Below are 26,888 nucleotides of genomic sequence, written 5' to 3'. Positions count from 1 at the left end.
AAAAGCATCTGTAATGATATGGAGAGATGTTCATAATGTGTGATTTAGTAAAAAAGTAAGTTATCAAAATCAGCATATACAGTATAAGCCAATATTTTTAGGAGAGTGTAGAATGTAGCAGTTAAGAGTGTTAGTTAGATCTGGAATCTGACAGAACTGAGTTTCTGCCACTTAATAACTGTGTGACCTTGAGCAAGGGAGATAATAATAGCATCTACTCCTCATGAGGTTTTCGTAAAGGTAAACTGAGATAATGTATGTAAAGCACTTAAAAGATTATTATCAGCTATATGTGGCAAAACCTACTTTAAAAAAGCAAAACATTGGGAAACTCTGAATATCTAAAACAAAATAATAGTAAAACAAATTATGGTATATTCATTGATTTATTAAATAGTTATTAAGGGTGCACTATGGAAAAGACATTGGAAATATAATGTGATCAAAATATAAATAAAAGGCAGCTATGCTCACCACTACACAAAAATCAGTTGCATTTTTCCCTAACCAGGTAGTGCAGTTGTTTAGAGTGTCATCCCGATACACCAAGGTTGTGGATTTGATCTCCGGTCAGGGCACATACAAGAATCAACCAATGAATGCATAAATAAGTGTAACGACAAATCAGTGTTTCTTTCTGTGTGTCTCTCTTTCTAAAAATCAAGCAATAAAAAAACTAAGTTGCATCTCTATACACTAACAACAAACTATCTGAAAAAGAAATAAACAATTCCATTTACAATAACATCAAAAATAATAACCTAGCAATAAATTTAACCAACAAGATGAAAGATCTGCATGTTAAAAATTATAGACATTGATGAAAAATTGACACACACACAAATAAATGGAAAGACATCCCGTGTTCGTGGATTGGAAGAATTAAAACTGTTAAAACATCCATACCATCCAAAGCCATTTTTTGGATATGAAACCAAAAGTGCAAACAGTAAAACAAAATAGTTGTGATTGCAGTAAACTAAAAAGATTCTGCAGAGCAGAGGAAACAATCAACTGAGTGAAGAGACAACCTACACAATATGAAAAACGATTTTAAAACCATACATCTGATAAATTAGTATCCAAAATATATAAAGAATTCAAAGAACTCAACAGCAAAAAAGAAAACACAAGTAACCTGAGTAAAAAAATAGGCAAAGGCCCTGAGTAGACATTTTTCCAAAAGAGACAAATTCCTATCATGTTCATTAAGAAATGCTCAATATTGCTAATCATCAGGGAAATGCAAATCAAAACCAAAATAAGTTATTACCTCACACTTGTGACAATGGCTATCATCAATAAATCAACAAACAACACGTGCTGGTGAAGATGTGGAGAAAAGGGAACCCTAGTAAACTTCTGGTGGGAATTCAGACTGGTGCAGCCACTATGGAAAACAGTATGGAGGTGCTTCAAAAAATTAAAAATGGAAGAACCATATGACCCAGGAATACCATTTCTGGAAATTTATCTGAAGGAAAGGAAATCACTGCATCAAAGGGATTATTTTCACCCCCACATCCACTGCATTCAAAATCGCCAACACACAGAAACAATTAAGTGTTGCATGGATCAAGAAAATGTCACACACACACACAGGAATAATATTCAGCCATAAAAAGAAGGAAATCCTGGGGGACAGAACACGATGGTGGCGTAGATAATAGCGGTACTAGCCACCTCTCACAACCACATCAAAATTACAACTAAAATACACAACAACCATCACTCAGAACCTCCTGAAATCTAACTGAACAGAAGCCCTACAACCAGGGAACTGAACAAGCATCGAAACCGGTAGGAGGGGCGGAGTCACAGGCGGATTGGGGCTGAATCACAGAGACATAGCAGCGGGCCCACACCCGGTGCCGCGATTTAAACCCCAGAGGGATATCTCGGTGGTGGAGGTTAACTGGAGGAGCGAGGGGTCCCAGCCCCAAATCAGGCCCCCAGCCCAGGGCTCCAGGGCCCAGAAGAGAAGTACCCACAACTTTGGGCTGTAAAAACCAGCAGGGACTGTCACTGAGGGTCACAGAGGGTGCAGGAGCCCCAGGCAGCTCCTCTTAAAGGGCTGTACACAGACTCACTCAGACGCGCTCCCTCTGAGCCCCAGCACTGGGCAGCAGCTTCAAAGGACCCTGGGACATTTGGGGAGGAACTGACTTGCCTGAAATCAGGGTGAGAAGTGGAGAGGCAGCTTTCTCCCAGGCAGAAGAGCTGGCAGAGGCCATTGCTCCTTTGGTGAGTCCTCCCCCAACACAGCCAGCAGGCAGGTGCCATATTTGAATCTCCAGCACCTGACTCCACCTTTGGCCACACCCTAGTGACTCCAGAGACCTCACCCCTCCCTATTTGCAAGCTCACCCAAGCCATTTCCAGTGGCTTTTCTATGCAAGTGGCCTCTCAAGCCTCATGCTTAGGGCTTACATAAAATCTCTCAAACAAGCTGCAGCATGCCCCATATGGCTTGATAAGGGGCCCCAGGCCTGCATTGGTTCATAGCTTGGCCTCTCCTGGACACCACCAAGCCCAGCAGAAGTAGCAGCCAACTACAATTTGCTATGTAGCTCATTCTGGGTGGCCCTGCGTAAGGCACTGGTAGAGGCTGACTTTGCATCTCCCGGAAGGCCCCAGAGACAATGCACCTGGTGGTCAGACCTGTTCACACTGGATTATAACCCTACCACATCCAGGAGTGACACACTCAAGGGGAGGACTCGGTGAGCACCAAAGCTCCACTGAAGTAAATCTTGCTCCATAGGGGTGTCTCCAGTACAGCAGCTTTTTGGCTATAGTTGCAGCTGGTGCTCACAGCTGATTGGCCTGGGGGTCAATTCCTCCCAGTGATGCCAATAGCAACCAAGGCTCAACTACAACCTGACAGTGCACACAGCCCACACAGGGGAGCACCTAGACAGCCCAGCTCAGTTGACTGGGGAGGCTGAGCCCCTGGGCCCTAAAGGACACCTACTACACAAAGCCAGTCTACAAATTCCAAGAGACATAGCACCTCTACCTAATACATAGAAACAAACACCTGAAAGCAGCCAATATGTGGAGGCAAAGAAACATATCACAAAGGAAAGAACAGAAGAAAGCTCCAGCAAAGGAACTAAATTAAATAGAACCAAGCAAGCCACTAGATACAGAGTTCAGAATTATGGTTATAAGGATGCTCAATGATATTAGTAAGACTATTAAGAAAACAAGTGAGACCATCAATGACATAATAAAGTACCAATAAGAAATGAATAACTTACAGGGAAACAACAGTAGAGTAGAGGACACTGAGAATCAAATCAGCAATTTGGAATATGAGGAAACAAAGAATACCCAACCAGAAGAGCAAAAAGAATAAAATATATAGAAATATGAAGATAATGTAAGGAGACTCTGGGAGAACTTCAAACAGCCCAACATTTGTATTACTGGGTTGCCAGAAGTAAAAGAAAGAGAGCAAGAAATTGAAAACCTATTTGAAAAAATAATTACAGAAAACTTCCCCTACCTGGGGAAAGAAATAGACTTACAAGTCCAGGAAGCACAGAGGGTCCCAAACAAGAGGAACCCATAGAGGCCCACAGCAAGACACATCATCTTTAAAATGCCAAAGGTTAAAGACAAAGAGAATCTTAAAAGCAGCAAGAGAAAAGCAGTTGGTTACCTATAAGGGAGCACCCCTACCACTGTCAGCTGATTCCTCAACAGAAACCTTGCAGGCCAGAAGGGAGTGGCAAGAAATATTCAAAGTGATGAAAAACAACAACCTACAATCAAAATTGCTCTACCCAGCAAAGCTATCATTTAGTACTGAAGGTCAGATAAAGAGCTTCTCAGACAAGGAAAAGCTAAAGGAGTTCATCACCACCAGACCAGCACTACAGGAAATGTTGAAGGGTCTTTAAGAAGAAGCTAATAAACAAAAGAACCTGACAAACTAAATAGATCCAGAGACATTGATGCATGCAACAGACGATCGTATTTCAGAGGGAAGAGGGAAGGGGTGTGGAGGGTGGAAAGAGATTAACCAAAGAAGTTAGATACATATATGCATAACCCATGGACACAGTAAATAATGGGGTGAAGGCCTGGGGAGGGGGTGGGAGCAAGGTGGAGGGGGTCAATTGGGGGGAAAAATGGGACACCTGTAATACTTTCAACAATAAAGATAAATTAAAAATGAAGGAAGGAAGGAAGGAAGGAAGGAAGGAAGGAAGGAAGGAAGGAAGGAAGGAAGGAAGGAAGGAAGGAAGGAAGGAAGGAAGGAAGGAAGGAAGGAAGGAAGGAAGGAAGGAAGGAAGGAAGGAAGGAAGGAAGGAAGGAAGGAAATCCTGCCTTTTGTGACAACAGGAATGGACCTTGAGGTAATGAAATAAGTCAGACAGAGAAAGACAAACACTGTATATTATCACTCAGAAAGAATCTTAAAAAGCTGAACTCAGAAATAGTCGATTGGTGGTCACCAGGGGTTGGGGTTTGAGGGAAATGAGATCTTGTTCAAAGGCTACAAAATTCCAGCTATAACATGAATAAGTTCTAGTGGTCTAATTTACACCATGGTGACTATAATTAATACTAATGTATTATACACTTGAAAATTGTTAGAGAGTAGATCTTAAATGTTCTTACCACACATCAAAAAAAAAAAAAAGGCAATTATGTGAAGAGATGGAGATGCTAACTAACCTTACTGTGGTAATCATTTCACAATATGTAGGGGTGAGCAAAAGTAGATTTATAGTTGTTCATATGAAAAAATATATAATACAAGAATAAATAATAATATAAGGATAAACTCTGTTTCTTGTACTCACAACTGTAAACCTACTTTTGCCCCACACTGTATATGTTATTGTGTGTGTGTGTGTGTGTGTGTGTGTGTATAAAACCATCACATTGTACACCTTAAACATACATATATGTCAATAATATCTCAATAATGCTAGGGAGAAAAGACATAAATGAACCCTGCCCTTCTATAACTACAGTCTAGAAAATAAGGCTAATAAATAAGTAAGAATAACATTAAAGAAAGGAGCCATTACAGTGTTCACACACACAAAAATGTTAAAGCATGTGGGAAAATGCTTATCATTCAAGATACTGCACTACTTCCCTAATGCCACTGTTACCAAATTACCACAAATTCACTATTTTAAATGACACAGACTTACAGTTCTAGAGATCAACGTCCAAGAATTCAGTCCCTATCTTTTCCAGCTACTAATAACTGTGCACATTCCTTGGCTCCTGGATGTATCACTCAACCTCTGCATCCATTTTCACATCACTTTCTCTCTCTCTGACCTTCATGCCTCTCCCTTATAAGGATACTTATAATTACATTCAGCCTATTCAGATAAGCCAGGACCATCTCCCTATCTCATGATCCTTACTCACGTCTACAGTCCCTTTTGCCATGTGTGATAGCATATTCACAGGTTCTGAAGATTAGGGCTTGAACAGATTTTGGAAGCTATTATTCTGTGCGCCACAGACATAATTCTGAATAGAAAAAAAAAAAAAAACAATAGAAGGAAAAATATACCAAAAATATTAACAATGGTTGAATTTGGATGGATTATAATTTTTTATGCTTTCTTTTTTACATTTTCTAAAATCTCTACAATAAGCATATGTCATTTTTTTAAAAAAATAGAGAATACAGACAGACACACAAACAAAAAAAGTAAAAGGGGCATACAGGAAAGCATCTTTGTGTAATACTCGTCCCTCAGCCCCAGGTTCTTCAGGTTCCTCTCTCCAGAGGCAGTTATCATTAGCAGATTCTTTTTCTTCCAGAGGTAGGGTATGCAAGAACATGTCGACACTAAGCTGAATAGTGGGCCCTCAAAGATGTTCTCATCCTAATCCCCAGAACCTGATAATATTTTACCTAACACAGCAAAAGGGATTTCCAGCTGTATTAAGGATCTTTAGACAGGGTGATTATCAACAATTATCTGCATGGACCCAATATAATGACAAGGATCCTGATAAGAAAAGGGAGGCAGTGATGTGACAACAGAAACAGAAATTGGAGTGATGTGCTTTAAAGACCAAGGAGGCACCCTAGCCGGTTTGGCTCAGTGGTTAGAACGTCGGCCTGCAGACTGAAGGGTCCCGGGGTTCAATTCCGGCCAAGGGCACTGTTGCAGGCTTGATCCCCAGCACCTGGTCAGTGCGCCAGCAGGAGGCAACCAATCGATGTGTCTCTCTCACACTGATGTTTCTATCTCTCTCTTCCCTTTCCACTCTCTCTGAAAAGCAATGGAAAAAATATCCTCGGGTGAGGATTAAAAAAAAAAAAAAAGATGGAAGTGGTCACAAGCCAAGCAATATAGGTGGCCTCTAGAAGCTGGAAAAGGCAAGGAAATGGATTCTCCCCACAGAGCCTCCAGAAGGAACCATCCGTGCTCATGCCTTGACTTTATGTGTTGTTTTAAGCCAAGCCACTAAATTTGTGGTAATTTGTCAAAGTGGCAACAAAAATTATCTTTGCACTTATACCTTTTCGCACATGTATGGATATATTGGGTATATATCTATAGAATAAAATGAAAAAAGTAGAATTCCCGGGTCAAAGTATATGCATTTTTAAATTTTATTTAAATTGCCAAACTCCATCCACAGAAGTTGTGCTGATTTCCACTGTGGCAATGACTGCCACTCATTTGGCTTTTGACTTTATTCATGATGCTGTTTTTCCATACAAAATTTTTGCCTTTCATGCTCTCAGAGATATCATATTTTCCTTTCATTGATTCCTACTTTTGTATCATATTTAAAAAATCCTTCCTCACTCTAAAATTAGTTTTTAAGCACTCCCATTTTTCCTAGAAGTTTTATGACCCCATTTTTTACATTTAAAACTTTTATTTATCTGTAATTTACATGGGTGTTAAGTATGAGGTATTTTAAGTATGAGGTGTTCCTCAGTAACATTTCTTTTTCCTTAATATATATGACTACCAAGGTGACCCAATAACCTCCCTTAAATAATCCATCTTTTTCTCATCTGAAATGCTATCTTTATCAGATGTGAAATTTCTATGTGATTTCAATATATCCCTAGACTTTCTAGTCTGTTTCACTGATTTGACCTTAAAATCATGTACCAGTACCATACTGTTTTAACTATTGTAGCTTAATGTTATTTTAATCTCTAACAAAACTAAACTCCCCTAATTACTCTTTTTTCTAATGTTGCTGGGGTTTTATGCTTACTTGTTTTTACAAAGGAGTGAATTGATATTTTTATGTTACTGTTCATTTAAAAATATGGTATGTCTATTAGTCTAAGTCTTCTTTTGTGTTACTCAGTAATATTTCTTTTTCCTTCATATAAAACTTACATATTGTTTATTAAGTTTATTCTTAGGTATTTTCTCTTTCCTGTTGCAATTTAAAAGGGGCTCTTTCCTACCATTATATATTCTGATTGTTACTACTTTATATGAAGGCAATTCAGGGTGATTTCAGTATACCTGAGGAGTGTAGGGTATTTTTTAAAGGCATATCAAGGATTCAGACCAATAGATTACTAAGGGTGGAGGCTGACTGGTAGGACCCTCAGCCATTCCTCCCTGAGACAGAACACGACAGGACTTCCCTGTACAGCAATAAGCATCAAGGCTGTGGCGGTTACAGGAATCTACATGCCTTCTCCCTATATCTAGGGCTTGAGGGACTTATGTAAGGGACCACCAGGGAGTTCCTGACTCTGAATACTAAGAGTAGCCTTGTTTGAAGGTTGAGCTCCTGGTCAGCAGTAATTGGCTAGAAGGTTACCTATCACTCCCCACCTTCTTAGGGAAATTTGTCCCCAGAAGCATGCACTGAGAGACTCATGGAAACTGCAGATAACTGGATCTTGTGTCATCTTCTCTGGTGGTAAATAAAAACTATCTCCCCATTGTGAGCAGATCTTCCCTTGGGAGCAATACCAGGGCTGCTTAGCAAGAGCTGTGTTAGAACAGCTGCCAGCACAGTTCACCCAGATTTCTTTAATCTCCTCTCAGCCTGTAATATAATTTCTATTTAGATAAAATTATAGCAAGGTTAACCACCTTTTCCTATTTTTGGTTTTTTGCTTCTAGCTTCTAATTTGCTGTAAACTGGGATCACAGGCATTTGCTAAAGGGTTCCCAGCAAGTTTACAAAACAGCCCTCCCCCAGAACCCCCAGGTCTCTTATTAGTGAAGCCAAATACACTTTGCTGCAGGCCTGCAGTTTCCCAGGTAGCTGAATCCATTGGCCTCAACAGAGCCTGAAAATCTGTTTCTTTTGGCTTTTTTTTTTCCTGTTAGGTTAATTAGTTAATCCTTTCCTAATTCACTAGGCTTTTTTTCTTTAACACCACCATCTTCCTTTTAGTACTGGCTTATCTAACATTGTTCTTCCTTGTTATTTTTTCTTTTCATATCAGGCTCCTTCCATCCTCTAAAATTAGTAAAGATAATTAAATGATCTTGCTTGGGTTTGGGGGGCTGGAGAGGAAGTTGGTGCCTTGGAAGAAAGACTGAGAGGCCAACTGTTTGCAGACCACAGAAACTACAGGAAAACTACCAAATTGGGGCACCACATACTGCAAAGAAACTAGAACTGACTTTGATCTTATGTTGCTTCCTATCTTCATTTAATAGCTTTTATTTGCTAGTATTTTTAGGAGACACTTTTATAGTTGTTCATGACTACATGTGTGCATTTGCCTCCAATTATGCTCTATCCAATGGGAGACAGATCCACCTAAAGATCACCCTCTTCCACAGCGCCCCAATGCTTGAGTGATCTTTGGAAGTTTTGGATTTTCATTTTCTGTTCCATTAATTGATATCAGCTGCAGCTATAATAACCCTATGGAATGGTTTCCAAAGATTTCAAGGCAACACATTTTTCACTTGAAATTTTCAAACCCACAAAAATTTTCTCCAACCCCTTCAATGTGTTCCATTTCTGCAGGGTGATGCATTTAACGGTGGAAAAGAAACCACATAAGAACATAGGGCTGAGTGGCTTATAAAAAACTCACTTGCTCCAGTACCCCTACCTTGAACCAAGATCATGTCTACACAGTATCAGAGAGCTAAGGCCCTAAGGCCCTAACCTAAAGATGGTGTGCTGCCTCATACTGTGAGTCAGGAAAGTTCCTCAACATATATAAAATCTAACATCCAATCTTCCCTACAAAACTTGTCCTTTCTAGGGTTCCCCATCTCAAAGAATAGCCCCATCTAGAAACTAGGTAGCCACCTGTGATATCTCCCTCTTTCTCACTTCCATATATCCAACCCATCACCAAATCCCATTGATTTAAACTCATAAATATCTAATACACTTTGTCCATCTCCACCCTAAACTAAGCCATCATCATCTCTCACATGTAATACTGTAACTACCACCTAACCACTGTGCCCTTGTCCATTCTTGCCCATCTTGAATTCATTCTGCATAGTGCAGCCAGAGTAAGCTCAAAATCACATCAATTAAATCTTCCTGCTTTAAAGCCTCTAATGAGTTCCCAACTGTATCCCCCTACCTGGTCTACAGGCCCTGAGTGATCAATACCTTCCAATCACACTGCCTTATTTTAGTATCTTGAAGTGGTGGGTGGGGAGGGACTAGCTCTTGGCAACCTCAGAGTCTTTGCATAATCTTCTCTCTGTCTGGAATGTTCTACCCAACACCCCCACCCAGGTCTTTGTGTGATTTGTGCTTTCTTATCATTCCCTTCTCAAATTAAATGTCACCTCTTTTATGAAGACTTCCCTGACCACACAATCAAAAGAAAGTCCCCCCGTTACTCTCTCAGCCTTTGTTTAGTCCCTTACTTTATTTGTCCGATTACTTATTTTTTGCTAGCCTCTGGGATATAAATTAGTTCCTTGAAGACAGAAAACATGTTAGTCTTGTTTACCATACTATCCCAGGGCCCAGTATATAAAAGGTGCTCAATAAGTATCCTTTAAGAACTTAAGTTCTAAGTTGAACACTTCCTTATCCCTCTACCCTGCCCTTCCTAAGCATCCAGATTAGGTTTTTACGATATTGTTTCATAAAGTCTTTACCATGTGTGGAAGAAACTAGTGCTGTTAACCAAATATTACTGATTCTTCTGTGAAGACAACTAGTAGGGTTGTATTTCCCCACCTCCTCTGAAGGCAGGCATGAAGTGTGTCATTTCTAGTAGAAGCTTTAAGGGTCATAGAGCAAACCTCATATTCTTTTCCCCCTGGCTCAATGATCATGAAAATGGATTTCCATCAGCCTCAGACTCTGAGTGTCTCTGATAGCAGAGTACCCAGCCAAACTTCCATGTATCATGTTAAGGAAATAAGCTTTTGTTATACACCATTGATATTTTGAAGGTTGTTCGATACTGCAACATAAATGTAGACCATCCTAACTAATATTTGTTATCACTGATTTTTAGCACTAGATTCAAAAACAGATTTTTTTAATGTCATAATCTTCCACTCTTGCACACAACCTCCACGCCAGATGTGTTTATACAGCCCCTACTTCCCAGTAGATATTGGAATTTCACCATTTATGATTGTGACAAAGAAATGTTGTTAGTATGAATCTCAAATATTTGGAGAAAATGTGTTTTATATACTAATTACCCTATGAATGTGTCTGACTGGTCACAAGAATACCTTTATTGAAAAGAAAAAAATGGAAACTTTATGATAATTATATTGAGTTACTCAATTCAACCAATGGTCACTGAATGTTTACTATGAGCCAGACACTATGCTAAGTGGCATCACAGAGAAAGATAAATCAGAACCAATCCCTCTCCTAGGAAGGGAAGATAGATATTCACAAATATGGATAACTTAATAACAAATGTGCTATAAACAACATATACATGACCATCAAGAGGGGGAGTAGTAATTCTCACTCAGAAGGTGTGGCTTAGAAAGATTCCAGATAGACTACTGGAAAAATAAATAAAATTCTACTCAATTTCACAAATACTTTCTGAAAGCTAGATACATGCAAATTATTGTTCAGTAATATAAAAATTATTAAGAAACAAGTCTTGTGTTTCAAGGACAAAATCCAATACAGCACTGAAGATGAGCACATAAATATCTGTAATATTAAGGATGATACAAGCATCATGAGACATAGATAGTCCCATGAGAGTGCAAATAAGGAAGAAATCACATTCAGTTGGCAGGATGTGGGAGAAATGCAAAGAGAAGGTAAGATATGAGATGGGCCTTGCAAGATGGAAGGATTACAACAGAGATGGAGGGAGGCAAGTGCATCCCAGCAAAAAAGAATAGCCTAAGCAAAAATGACTGAAGTGTTCACTCCATACTCAGATGTGCTTCATTGTTAAGTGCATATTTAGATTAGGTTCTTGAATTGTAATATTGATCTGCTGCCTTTTTAAAAAAATATAAAATTTGGCCCTAGCCAGTTTTGCTCAGTGGTTAGAGCATCAGCCCATGGACTGAAGGGTCCCAGGTTCGAATTCAGTCGAAGGCACATAGCTGGGCTGCAGGCCCAGTGGTGGCATGTATGGGAGGCAACCAATTGATGTGTCTCTCTCACATCTCTCTCTCTCTCTCTCTCTCTCTCTCTCTCTCTCTCTCTCTCTCTCTAAGAGGCAATGGAAAAAAATATCCTCAGGTGAGGATTTAAAAAATTTTTGACTGAAAATGTTTAAACAAAAAAAGACTGAGGTGGAACAGAGCTGAGCATAGGTTGGGAGAACAATAAAGAGTCCAATTTAGCTTGAAATCAAAGGATACAAATGGAGATAGCAGGAAATTAGGCTAGAACAAAGAACTGGGTACATAATCTGAAAAACCTTGAAGTTCAGTCTGAACACTCATTTTTTTTTAATAAGTTCACAGTATGAGCAGCCACTTAATCTCTCTGAATAGGAAATGGCATGACAGGTTCTTTGGTTTGGAACAGTTTATCTGGATTTGGAACAGGATGAACTAAAGAAATAAGAGATCAACACCAGGAGACCAGTTTTGCTTGGGCAAAAAGTAACAAGGGGGTGATCATTTAGTAAGTTATATAATGTCTAATCACTGGGTTGTATACCTGAAACAAATATAATATTGTATGTCAACTGTAATTGAAAATTTTTAAAATTATTTGAAGTCAAAAAAAAGTAACAAGGATTTGAAATGCAGCAGGGGGGAGGGCAAGAGAAAGGTGGAGATAAATGCAAAAGACACTGCTGGAGGTTAGCCTACCAGACTTGGGCTTTTATTGGATGTGAGGGTCATGGGAGAAGAAAGGAAAGAAAGGGAGAAAGGGAGAGAGGGAGAAAGAGAGAGAGAGGGAGGGGGAGAGAAAGGGGTAGAAAAGCTGTCTTTGAGGTTTTAAGTCTGGCCAACTGGCAGCCTGGGGATACCATGAACCAAAATAAGGAAGTCAGCAGGATGTGGGGAAAATACTTAGCTGGGTTTTAACTCAAAACAAAGTAAATGATGACAAAATGTCAGTATAAATCAAATCATTAAACTCCAGGTGTAAATAAATCCTGTTGCATACCTTATGTTGACAGGCCTTGTGATCTGTTCTCTTCAAACAGCCCAGAAAGAGTTATAGATAGTGCTACAACAACAACAAAAAACCAAAGAAGTCAGCCCTGGATCACTCCCTGGAAGTGCGGCAGACCCATCCAACTCTGGCTGTGTTTGAGGCGGAGAGGAATTTCCAGAATTATGGCAAAATCTGGGGTGGGGCTGGATTCTGAGAGTGTAGCTGTAGCCACTGTGCTAAAGTAGGCAGTGGAGCTAGAGGTACCAGCAGGCTTTGGTGTGTTACCAGGAGGGGATTGACCTGCTCTTGCATGTTCTAAAAGGGACCAAAGATGATACAAAGAAATGTAATCTCAGGGGAAAAAAATCTGGCTACATGGATAGAGCAGAAAACATAAATACTTGGATGAAGAAAAAGAAGACAGCCCTGGCCAGTGCGGCTCAGTTTGTTGGGCACCATCCCATGCACCAAGAGGTCGCTAGTTTGATTCCTGGTTGCAGGCTCCATCCCCGGTAGGGGGAGTGCAGAAAGCAGCCAATCAATGCTTCTCTCACACATAGATTTTTTTTTCTCTCTCTCTCCCTCTCTCTTCCTCTCTCTCTAAAATCAATAAAAAAGATATTAAAAAAAGAAAAAGAAGACAAAATATCACAAGCAAATTAAAATAGAGGAGAATACAACTCAGCTACAAGTCACTTTTTCAAGAATACCTTAATAAAACAGTAATAGAAGTTTGGGTAGAAGATCCTTATATTAGACATACTCATCAGCTGAATAACTTTCTTTGATTTTGTGAGATGCTTATTAAGAGACCATGTAAAGTAAAAACAATTCATCTTCTCACTTCCCTGGATTGAGGCAGTGGGAAAGAGCAGCAAATTAGTGGCTTGAAAGAAACAAAAGAGTCACTCAAGAATTAGAGTGCTGTTGGAATTAGAATATTCTTCTTCAATACATGACCAAGAAAGTAGGTTCAACAATGGATGGATGATTAAGATTGGAAGGGGACTGGATTATTTTAAGAAACCACAGAGTCATTTATCCCTTGGATATTGTGATTTCGATTTAAGACCAGGTCATGAAACAACAGTAGATATTTTTCATAACAGGCACACACAAAAACTAAGTGAATATTGGGTTTTTTTTTTACTTTGGACAGATCATTCCTATAATGTGTGAATTTAATAATAAGCTTGTACATTTCTACTAAAAAAAGATATTAGCCCTGATAAGATATTCAGAGGAGTGCTTACAAGATCAGGTTTGCAAATTATTCCCCATATTTTCATAACAAAAAGGGCCAAGACCGGTTCCACATATGCCCAGTAGTTTTTAAAATTTGGGAATTGATTGAACACTATGGACTTGATCCCTGAGAAAAGCATATATTGGCACATACTCACACATTAACATATAAAATCGGGGAGGTGGGTGTTTCCAAAAAACTCCTAATGGAGAATTATAATTGTACAAGAGTATTTGTAGTAAAGAGTCAGTGTTTTGATGTCCTGCTTAGAAAGAATGATAGTGTCTTAGAAGACTGGAGCCTGAACAGCCAGCACTAAATCACAGGTGGGTAAGGAGAGATGATGAAGAAAACAATGCCAAAGAGAATTAAGATACAGTCCTAGCTGCCAACTGTCACTGGGTGCTGAATAGGAAAAGGAGTACAGATGCCAAATGTTTCAAGTCTGCCGACTCAAGTAGGGCATTGTTTATTCAGAAATATGTGGCTTCAAGAGCTTGTCTTAGAAACTGTCATATCACCATACTCAGATCTCAGATACAGAACCAGTGTCAAATGCCTTTAACTTGAGCAGAAGAGAATACTGAGATGATCTTTACGAAAGGCAAAAAGGGCACAAAATAAACTGAAAACCAAATCTAAAAAACTCAAATCAGGGAGACAAAACTCCTGGTAGGAGCACTCCTCTAGTGTTCATTAGAACTGATATATAAAAATCATTTTTTTTAAACTATCACTCTTCCCTACAGATCAGCAATCTTTGTGCATGTGTGCAGGTGTGTATTCTTTTTGGAGGTGTTGATGTTGAAACAGTATCTGCTTTAAATCTGCAGAAATCCAATGAGGTGGGCTCAATGCTCAGCAACTAAATCAAAGTTCAACTGCGCTGTTCAACTTTAAAAAGGAAAATTCCCTATCACTGACCTACCACCATAGAGAATCACAGAGCTGTGCCAGTTGGCTGCTTCCTTATGTATGCCCCATGTGCGATCCCAGTCTCATGAGAACAAGACAAAGGAGCAGTAATGAGTCTGAACTGAGGCAGCATTCTGGTCTAAGAAGTCAGGCACTGTACATACTGCTTGATAGATGGGGTAGTTCTTGGGCAAATAGGACAGCTGTACCATGTAGTTTCAATGAAAATTCTAAAAGAAAAGTGTATTTTCAACAACAAAGATAATTTTTTTTTAAAAGTGTATTACTTATAAGAGCCAAGGCATGGAAACAACCTAAGTGTCTTTCAATAGATGATTGGATAAAGAAGATGTACATATTTACAATAAAAAAGATGAAATATTTGCAACACTGATGGATCTTGAGAGTATTATGCTAAGGGAAAAAGATAAGAGCCATGACTTCACTCATGTGTGGAATATGACACAAAAAGTAGTAAGCACACTAACAAAACAAACTCATAGATACAGACAATGGAACAGTGGTTACCAGAGAATAAAGAGGGTAGAGGGAGGGTAAAGACAGTGTAATATGTGGTAACAGAAGGAAACTACACTTCAGATGGTTACCACAGAATAGAATATACAGATTTTGAATTTAAATCTTATACACCTGAAAATTATATAATGTTATTAAGCAATGTTACCTTAATAAATTTAATTAACTAATTACTTAAATATAAAACAGAAGTGCCACCATCATGTCTGAGGACCTCACCAGTATGACACAAATATAAGAGTAATAAAGGAAGAAATGAAATACTGAATACAGAGTGAGAAGACCTGGATTGAAGTCTCAGCTTTACAACTGGGTAACTATACTGAAGTCATTTCACTTCTCTATCTGTACAACAGGGTTAATGACAACAGCCCTACCTGTTTCAAAGAATAGGCATGAAATACAAACATCATCATAAAACTGATGCATATTATTTTCTTTGAAATAATAAAGTCCTACATAAAGGTACAACATTTACTTGTCCATCATCTATCCCTCTATTCCATTCATTACATTCTCTGAGATTATTTTCTTTCTTCTCTATCTCCTATATTACAGTTGAGATCAAACTTGTGCACACCTGGAATTTCCTAGATGTCAGCAGAAGAGTGGGAGGGGCCCAAATCCCCAACTTGTAGAAAGCAGAAGCTGCTGGAGAATAAGTAATCTATATATAAACTTCATCAGGTCTGGGTGGTACATAAGGTCTCACAGAGGGTGCAAGCAACCTGAGGTGAGTGCACATTTCCATTTCTGTCATTTAATTCATTATATGTACATCTTTTGTCCAAGAAATTTTGCTTAAACTTTTAGGACATAGTGGCCTAAGGAAAACAATATTATAAAAAGAGCACTGATCCAATGATAACTAAATACAATCCATAATCCCAGACTGGTTCCTAGACCAGAAAACAAATAGCTGTAAAGGATAATTTTAGGACAATTAGAGAAATCTGAACACGGACTTCAGATTAGGTAATACTATTATATCAGTGTTAAATTTCCTTATTTTCATAGGTAAACTATGGGTATGTAATAAATATCCTTGTTATTGGGAAATACATGCTGAAGGACCCAAGGAAAAAGGTCATGATATATGCAATTACTCTCAAACGGTTCAGAAAAAAATTAATAATATGTAAATATTCAGGGAGAGAATAAGGCTAAAAGTAGCACAATGTTAACAATCAGTGAAATCGCCCGGCCGGGCGTGGCTCAGTGGTTGAGTGTCAACCTGGGATCCAGGCAATTGGGGTTCGATTCCCTGTCAGGGCACATGCCCGGGTTGTGGGCTCGATCAATGACTCTCTCATCATTGATGTTTCTCTCTCTCTCACTCTCCTTTCCTCTCTCTGAAATCAATAAAGATATATTTTAAAAAAAGAAAAAAGAAAAATATGTTTAAGTGGCAAATTTAAAAAAAAAACACACAAAAAAAAACAATCAGTGAAATCAATAGACCTGAGTTCTAGCCATCATGTAACCCCTGGGCAAGTCACTGTTATTGTGTTTTCTTCCAAGCCAACACCATCTGCCTATAAAACCCATGCCATGACCACCCATTCTTCCCTACATCACCACCCTGGTCCTTTTGTTCAACCTCAGCTCTGATGAAGAAACAACAAAAAGAGCCCCTCCCTATTTGTTGTAATTTCAACAACTATGAAATCCTAGATAAAACATTGTACTTTGAATTGCCATATGGCACTCTCATTGCATTTTAGCCTACACTCCTAATTTAGGTAGAAGCAAATCACCAGCTAGTAAGAGGGAAGGAAGTCTCTCCACATTATACTGCAGAATATGCATGAGGCAAGAGGAAAACGGGCTGGAAAGGAAAGGATTTGTGTTAAGAAACAAAGGCAGTACTTTTGGTGCCAGAACAGTTTTCATGAGTGGCAGGGCAATATCCTGTATTGGAAATTTTATATATACAAAATGTGAAGAAATAAATAAAAAAGTAAATTAAAAATATGTTATAAAAAAACATTGACAATAAACCACTCATTTTAAAGTAGTTTGAATACAGGCTTCAAAACTCAAAATTAATTTTCTGGTAAGAACTTCAACTACTTTACATCATAAAGTGTAAAAAGTGTTTTAAACAGAAAAAAACATCCTTAAGGCCCACAAAATGTAAACTCTTAGATATCTGTATCCCCAAAACATAGTCAATAGATTTTTCCTAAAACATGGAAGACCTCATTCAAAGGAAAAAAGGGGACAGATTTAATTTTATTTATATTGCCCAGAACATGAAAATAAAATATGTGTATCATTTGCTAGTTTAATAAATAGCAAACAATTTTCATAATTCAAAACCAGTTTGCTACCAGAAGTAATGGCAAATGTTAAGTATAATAGAAAATTAGAGCAAAAAGCCATTCAGCTTCACTCTTTACATACCATGAATAAATCATTAAAACATCACATGGAGAAATTTACATGGTGGTTGTTCACCTGCAGTACTGTGGACTTTTAACATTTTTTCCCCTTTTCAGTGAACCAGAGTAAAAATATTCATCTATCATTACTGTTATTTGCTTAATTTTTTTATGGTAATAGTCTATCCATAAGACACTATTACAACCAAATTGGCTTTACCATCTTGGCTTTAGTAGGTATAGAAGACAATGGCTTATTTCTATAATGTGTTAAGCACTATATGCTAGTAGAATCTAGTTTAATTGTTTCAGGTGGAAAGTATTCTTCCAGTTTCTATTTTGAATGTGTTTAGACTAAACAAACAATAAACTACTGATGTTTGCAGCATTTACCTATGTCCCTAACTTTATAGGCTTGTGTTCTAAAATGTTTCCTCCCAATTGCATTTCCACGCATCCTAAATAAAAATAAAGCATTGTTCTCAAACCAACTGCTTATTATTTGAGAAATTTGATGTATAAAAAGTAAAACATTTAAGTAAGACCTGAACACTGTTAAGAGATTTGCCCCAGTTCAGTTGGTAGCTGGTTTACAAGTTAAAGAATGTTGGAATAGCCCAGCTGGGCGTGGTTCAGCAGTTGAGTGTCACCATAGGATCCAGGCGATCAGGGTTCAATTCCTGGTCAGGGCACTTGCCCAGGTAGCGGGCTCGATCCCCAGCTGGGGGCATGCAGGAGGCAGCCGATCAATGGCTCTCTCATCATTGATGTTTCTATATCTCTCTCTCCCTCTCCTTTCCTCTCTCTGAAATCAATAAAGATATATTTTTTAAAAAAGAATGTTAGAACAATGATAAGTAGTAAGGAAGGTGAGAATGATCTAAGGCAGATACTAAACATTTATATTTAAGAAAATCTTGGATTTTCCCAAAGGATTGCTACCCTCACATCTCAGAAGGACAGGAGAAAAGGGATGGGAATATTGAGGCTATCTAAGTTATGGACATGACTCAATTCAGAAATTGAAAAAATCTGTCAAGCTCTAAAAGAATATTAAAGAATAAATAGTCATTTAATCGTTTTTATGAGTCCTAAAGCATATGTAATTTCAAAATTTGAGACTTTTTCTTTGTTAAAAGGAATGGTATAATTGAATTCTTCCTGATATATTATTCAATGATTTGTCAAATCAGACTTCGCAAGTTTGTACTGGAAAGAAGCCAGAATAACCATTATTTAAATACTCTTAAGGAAGTAAGACTTATGATTTTTATAAATGTATATTAAACTCACTTTCCATTTTAATTATAATGCAATAACTTATCTAACTTTCTGGCTATGGAAAAACATTTTTTAGAAGGGATAAAATGTGTATGCCATACTATTGAAAACAACCAAATTTCAAGGACTAAAATTATTTGGTCCAGGAAATTTATATGAAACAAAATATTTGAATATTTTAGCCACATAAGATACTTCATTTTAATTGTGCTATATTATACAGTGTTTAGAACAAGTGAATAAAAATTACAGATTGATGTTCATATTTTTTCCTTTAAATTAGGAAAACTTGCTCATCATAATTTATTTTTTAACTACAGATGAATGAAGAGCCTTGACTTTTCTTTCTTTTTAAAAAAGAAAGAAAGAAAACAATACAGGAGACTAGGTTTCATTATAGATAAGCCTACAGTTTCTGTGTTAATCCTTGGATAAAACCATTTACCTGTTCTGTGTCTCAATTTATCTGCTGTAAAATAGGATCGAATTATTCATTCAAATAAAATACAGTACTTAGAGAATACTGAGGGCCAGGCACTATGTTAGGCCCTTTGGCCAAACATAAAGAATGTTCCTGTTCTTAGTGCCAGTAGAGCCACAGAGAAGATATAACTTCATACTCAAGGATACCAAGGACAGGCACACTGATACCTTCTTTGTGAGGGAACTTTCTTTTATATGTTATCCCAGAAGGCTTTCTGATCAGGCCCTATTTTACTCTCATTGGAGTGTCTGCAAGGCTGTACGCCAGAAAGCAATATGACTCACATTCCTTTGTTCTTCTCTTTGCAAAATGTATTCTTGAATTCTCAAGGAATGTTCCACATCCAAACTCTGATCAAGTTGTCAATGACTACATTTTAAGTTTATTTATGGCACAAGCACTGCCATAAATGTTTTTTCAAAATATATTTAGCAGAGACTAACATTTATTAAGAGGATGTAATTTATAAATATGTTACTTCATTAATACGCTCAAAGACTAAGGTTAGTATTACTGTCTCCACTTACAGTTGAGGAAATTGAGACTTTAAGAGGCTGGTGGCTTGCAAAATGTGGAATTTGAACCCAGGTCTGTGTTCCTCCAATGCCAGTGCTCACTCTCACAACATCATGCCACTGTACTAAGCTCACTGTGTCATTCCTTGCTGATGAGCTTGATTTCATAAGTAGAGAATATGCTGAAACCTAACCTTAGTAACATAACTTCAATCATGACTATATTTTAAACTACTTTCATCCTAAGTGCCTTTTAGGCAAGATTTTGAAAAAATAGAAGACTCAGTTAAAGCTCTGAGGTCCAAAAGTTGTATTTCCCTGACAAACTAGTTTCTAGTGCTCCCAATAAGACAGAAGTTAATCATGGGAACCATTCCCCAGGGCAGCAATCTAATTTCATTTCCTTTTCTCACTCTCAAGTATACTGGCTAATTTAGATGGCTGGAAAACAGAGTAGTTGACTCCATGACCTCCCAGACTCCTAACACTATAATTCTAATTTTCTTTGCCCTATTTACACAGGGGAACCTGTGGTTATTCCCTAAAACTGGGTTTTAGAGGCCAGATTGTTCCATTTTAGTAAAGATACCAAAAATAACATCTAGCAACTGCCACACCTTTAAAATTCCTGTTAAATCATACCAAAATAATCCTATAAAATACCAGAATCACAGCAATCAATCACAAGGAATAAATAAGAACCAGGGAGGCTGAGAGGGACTCCTGTTCATAATATCTCATTTCTTTAGACCTCAGTGAAATATTATCTGACAAGTTGGAAAAAGCATGACTAGCCAACATGCCCTGCTGTGACTTTGTGGTTCCTATTCCATTGCCTTCACTACTTGGTATATTACATCACTGTTAACTATAAAGGGAACTGCTGACTGCCCCCTTTAATTTCCAAAATCTGTCAAGGAAAGATAAAGACTCCTGTTATCTTATGACAAATAATAGATCAGAAATCATGGGTTTCCCTTCTAGCAGAGCCATAGATTACATATGTATTACTTAGTTGTACCATACCAATTCAAATTTCAAAACCAGCAAATGCATATAAACTATTCAGGGGCTTTGTAAAATATCCCAATGACTGTCTATACTGAGAAAGAGGAATTGCGTTCGTGACCATATGCCAAAAGACAATCAAAAAGAGAGAAATACTTGCACTAGAAGAATAATGTGTTTCAGACTGGTCATTGGGGAAAGCAGAACCCCTGGATGACAGCTTCCTGAGGACAGAGCCAGGACTGTGTGAGGCCCTGTCCTAGACAATAGAGATATATCAATGATAATGAAGACAGTGCCCACTCAAACAGGAAAACACTGATTAACACCATATGGATTCTAAGTCTTCATTAGGTATGAGGAAGTAGGCTAAACAAAAACAAGAAGGTCCAAGGAACACTCAAGAAACCTAGTGTCATGCCCAATTCAACAATAAACAATTACTGTTGCAGAGCCTATTTTAGTCTTTGAGGGCTGTTCTGTCTGTCACAATTACTCAACTCTGTCATTTTAGCACAAAATGCAGCCGTAGACAATATGTAAACAAGGGGGCATGGTTATGTGCAGATAAAATGTTATTTACAACAACAGACATTATTTACGAAAACAGGTGGTGGAAAGGATTTGGTCCATTGGCCATAGGATGCTGACCCTTGCTCTACTGCAAATAGAGCAAAAAGATCTCTTTGAGAAATCAAGTTACACCCCTCATCCCTTCTCTCTTCTGCCCAGGACTCCTGAGAGGAGCAAAGAACAAAGGTTCAAAGCTAAAAAGTTTCCTTAATCAGTTATTTTCAAAGTTAGAGGTTACAAAACACTTCAAGGTAAACAATGCCTGTCAGTACCTATTCTCCTTACCTCTACTTGTCACCATTAGAAAATAAAAATCATAGAGATTAAAGATGGCAGCAGAATGAGTGGAAGCTACACTGACACTCTCCTGGGACCAAACAGGAATTACAACTAAAATATAGAGAAGCAATCCTGAATAATCAACAGCAACTGAAGGCTGGCTGGAGAACACCCTCATAACCAAAGACAAAAAGTGGAGATGACTTAGAGACTGGTAGGAAGTGTGGAGGCATGAGAGGGATGACTGGGCACCCACAGGCAGCAGCTGAAGGTGCTGAGGGATATCTCAGATGTGGGGGATTCCCACTGAGGACTCTGGGATCTAAATCCCAGGCTCGGCTTCCCAGCCAAGAGCACCAGAACTGAGAAAGTTGCGCACATAACATCTGACTGTGAAAAGCAATGAGGTTTCTGTATGCCAAGGAGAGACAGCTGGAAAGGCCAGCACCCTCTTAAAGAGCCAACACACAAAGTTTCATGTGCAGTCACTCACCTTGGGCTCTAGCAGAGGGAGGAAAGAGTGGACTAGAGCTGTGTGAGGAGAATCCAGGGTTGTGGGCTCTAGAGATAGAGCTCAGAGGACACCCACCTAGATTCCTGTGCCAAGTCATTCCCCCATATAGCAGAGGACATCTTTCACAGGCATTCATTTACCTTCCAAACAGCTTTTGCCTGGGGGGAAAGCAATTGCCCCACCCTGCTGGAAAACCTCTCAACCTACCCCAGAGACTTGCTACAGCCTGAAGCTAATTAAGAGACTGAATAACAATCAGCCATCCCACCCTGTGGAGTTTCTACACCCTGAGGCACATTAAGAGAATCATATTAAAAGGCCTGCAGGCAGAGGCCGAACTCAGAGTGCTTTGAGTCTTTCCCTGATCTACTTCTGGACCTGCGCCTTGGAAAAGCAGACTCCGGTGTGCATCTTGGTCCAGTCCAAGCTCACCCAGTCCCAAAGGAGGGGACTTCAAGCCATGGGCTGCTGATAGGTCAAAACGGTACTCAAGGCCGGTCACAAATAGCGTCGGACATTTGCCTGCACCACAGACCTTCCAAAAGACTGAGAGTCCTAGCACATTTACCTAATACATAGAAACAAGTGCAAATAGATGGCCAAAATGGAGACACAAAAACACACACCCCAAATAAAAGAACAAGAGAAGTCACCAGATGAAGAGCTAAATGAAATGGAAATAAGCAATCCAACAGATATAGAGTTCAGAATACTAATTGTAAGGATGATGAGAAAAGAAATGGAAACTATGAAAGAAATTAAGAATGACACAGCAGAAATAAAAGACATATTGGAAGAAATAAACAGCAGATTAGAGGAAGCTGGGGATCAGATCAACAAATTAGAAGACAGGGTAGAAAAAAATCACTCATTCAGAGACCAAAAAGAAAAAACCATTTAAAAACAGGAAGACAGTCTAAGGGGGCTGAGGAACAACAGAAAACAAAACAATATATGCATCTATGATTGCCAGAAGAGGTTGAAAGTAACCAAGGGTTAGAGAACCTGTTTGAAAAATAATGGCAGAAAACTTCCCTAATCTGGTGAAGGAAAAAGTCACACAGCTTCAGGAGACAAAGAGGGTCCCAAGCAAGAAGAATCCAAAGAGGCCCACACCCTGACACATTATAATTAAAATGCCAAAATTTCAAGACAAAGACACAATCTTAAAGGCAAGAGAAAAGCAATCTGTTGCCTACAATGAAGCTCCCATAAGGTTGTCAGCTGACTTCTCATCAGAAACTCTACAGGCAGAAGGGAATGACATGAAGTATTCAAAATACTGCAAAACAAGGATCTGAAACCAAGACTACTCTATCCAGCAAGGCTATCATTCAAAATTGATGATGAAATAAAGATCTTCCCAGATAAAAAAAGACTAAAAAGGTTTATCACCACCAAACCAGCACTGCAGCAAATATTAAAGAGACTGCTGTAATTAGAAGTAGAAATAGAGAGAGAAAGATAGGAATAAAGAATTAAAATGGCAATAGGTAAGTACTTATCAATAATAACCTGAAATGTAAATGGATTAAATACTCCAATCAAAAGACATAGCTAAGTGGATAAGGAAACATGACCCAAATATATGCTGTCTTCAAGAGACCCACCTCAGAACAAAAGATTGACACAGAATGAGAGTGAAGGGATGGAAAAAAAATTTCCATGCAAATGGAAATAAGAAAAAAGCTGGGGTAGCAATACTCATATCTGAAAAAATAGACTTCAAAATGAAGACCATAACAAGAGACAAGAAAGGTAACTACATAATACTAAAGGGATCAATCCAACAAGAGGATATGACCCAGATAAAAATACATTCACCCAATATAGGAGCACCTAAATTTATTTAAAAACTTCTAGAGGACTTCAAGGGAGAGATCAACAGCAATACAGTCATACTAAAGGACTTTAACACCCCATTGATTTCACTGGATAGGTCTTCCAGACAAAAAAATCAGCAATGAAACAGTGACTCTAAATGACACACTAGATCAGATGGATATAGTGGACATTTACAGAACATTCCACCCCAAAGGTGCAGAATATACATTCTTCTCAAGTGCACATGGGACATTCTCAAAGATAAACCAAATTTTAGGGCACAAAACCAGTCTCTACAAGTTCAAGAAGATTGAAATCATATCAAGCACCTTCTTGGCCCATACGACATGAAATTAGAATTCAACTACAATAAAAACACTAATAAACATTCAAACAGATGGAGGCTAAGTAGCATGGTATTAAACAATGAATGGGTTACCAAAGAGATCAAAAAAGAAACCAAAATATTCCTGGAAACAAATGATGAAAACACAACAACCCCAAATCTATGGGACACAATGAAAGCAGTCTTGAGAGGGAAGTTCATAGCACCACAGGCCTACCTCAAAAAACAAGAAAAACTTCTAATAGACTCTCTAACCCTACAACTTAAAGACTTGGAAAACAACAAGACAAGCCCAGAATATGTAGAAGGAGGGAAATAATAAAGATCAGAGCAGAAATAAATGACATAGAGACTAAAAAAAATACAAAAGATCAATGAGCTGGTTCTTTGAAAAATAAACAAGACTGATGAACTTTTAGCCAGACTCATCAAGAAACAAAGAGAGAGGACCCAAATAAACAAAATCAGAAATGAAAGAGGTGATGTAACAACTGACCCAACAGAAATACAAAGGATTGTAAGAAAATATTACGATAACTATGCGCTACCAAGCTGGACAACCTGGATGAAATAGACAAATTCCTAGAAAAATACAACCTTCCAAAACTCAAGCAGGAAGAGTCAGAAAACCTGAATAGGCTGATAACTGCTGATGAAGTTGAGGCAGCAATTAAAAAAACTCCTAGCACACAAAAGCCCTGGCCAGGATGGCATCATAGGGGACTTTTACCAAACATTCAAAGAAGAACTAACACCTATCTTCCTCAAACTATTCCAAAACATCCAAGAGGAAGGAATACTTCCAAACTCTTTTCACAAGGTCAGCATTAGCCTAATTCCAAAACCAGATAAAGACACTACAAAGAAACAAAATTATAGGTCAATATCCCTGATGAACATAGATGCTAAAATCTTCAACAAAATATTAGCAATTGAGATCCAGCAATATATTAAAAAGATCATACACCATTACCAACTGGGACTTATTCCAGGGATGCAAGGCTGGTATATTTGCAAATCAATAAATGTTATATACATCACATAAACAAACTGAAGGACAAATATCACATGATCACATCCATAGATACAGAAAAAGCATTTGATAAAATCCAACACCCATTGTTGATAAAAAAAACTCTCAGCAAAGTGGAAATAAAGGCATCATACCTCAATATAATAAAGGCCATATATGACAAACCTACAGCCAACATCATACTCAATGGGCAAAAACTAAAAGTGTTTCCCCTAAGTACAGGAACAAGACAGGGATGTCTACTTTCACCACTGTTATTTAACATAGTACTAGAAGTCCTAGCCACAGAGCTCAGACAATGAGAAAACATAAAAAGCATCCAAATTGGAAAGGAGGAAACAAAACTGTCATTATTTGCAGATGACATGATATTGTACATAGGAAACCCTAAAGACTCCACCAAAAAACTACTAGATTTAATAAATGAATTTGGCAAGGTATCAGGATACAAAATTAACACCCTGAAATTGATGGCATTTTTATATATGAATAATGTACTCTTAGAAAGAGAAACTAAAAAAAAAAAATCCCATTTACATTGCAACAAAAAATTAAGCTCCATAGGAATAAACATAACCAAGGAGGTAAAAGACTTGTACTCAGAAAACTACAGGACGTTGCAAAAAGAGACAGAGAAAGATATAATCAAGTGGAAGAATATACCCTGTTCGTGGATTGGAATAATTAACATCATAAAAATGTCCATACTACCCAAAGCAATCTATAAATTCAATGCAATCCCTATTAAAATACCAATTGCATATTTCAGATCTACAACCAACACTTCGAAAATTCATATGGAAACAAAAAAGACCCCGAATACCCATGGCAATCTTGAGAAAGAAGAACAAAGTTGGGAATCACAATACCAGATATCAAGTTATACTACAAAGCCACTGTATCAAAACAGCTTGGTACTGGCACAAGAACAGACATATAGATCAGTGGAACAGTACAGAGAACCCAGAAATTGACCCAAGCCATTAGGTTCAATATTTGACAGAGGAGGCAAGAACGTACAAAGGAGTAAAGACCATCTCTTCAATAAATTGTGTTAGGAAAATTGAACCGGTACATGTAAAAAAATGAAACTAGACAACCAACTTACACCATACACAAAAATAAACTCAAAATAAATAAAAGACTTAAATGTAAGTCATGAAACCATAAAAATCCTAGAAGAAAACACAGGCAGCAAAATTTCAGACATCTCTCATAGCAGTATGTTTGCCAACACATTTTCAAGAGCAAGAGAAACAAAGGAGAAAATAAACAAATGGGACTACATCAAAATAAAAAAGCTTCTGCACAGCAAAAGAAACCATCAACAAAATGAAATGGGAGCCCACTGTATGGGAGAACATATTTGCAAATGACACATCTGATAACAGGTTAATATCCAAAATATATAAGGAAGTCATACAACT

At 38.0% G+C, this 26,888-nt stretch overlaps 1 protein-coding gene and 1 pseudogene across 2 annotated transcripts in view; one reads left to right on the top strand and one right to left on the bottom strand.

The window, feature by feature from the left end:
- OPHN1 (oligophrenin 1) overlaps window positions 1-26,888 on the bottom strand; it is a 507,400-nt gene that overhangs the window by 459,933 nt on the left and 20,579 nt on the right. The gene's annotated exons all lie outside the window — the stretch shown is intronic.
- LOC107530207 (MIT domain-containing protein 1-like) lies at window positions 12,705-13,701 on the top strand (annotated as a pseudogene).

Source organism: Miniopterus natalensis, chromosome X (assembly GCF_054644295.1).
Source record: "Miniopterus natalensis isolate mMinNat1 chromosome X, mMinNat1.hap1, whole genome shotgun sequence".
NCBI classification, from domain to species: Eukaryota; Metazoa; Chordata; class Mammalia; order Chiroptera; family Miniopteridae; genus Miniopterus; species Miniopterus natalensis.
Note: the sequence above shows the minus strand (reverse complement) of the source record. Positions and strands in the feature narration are given on the sequence as shown.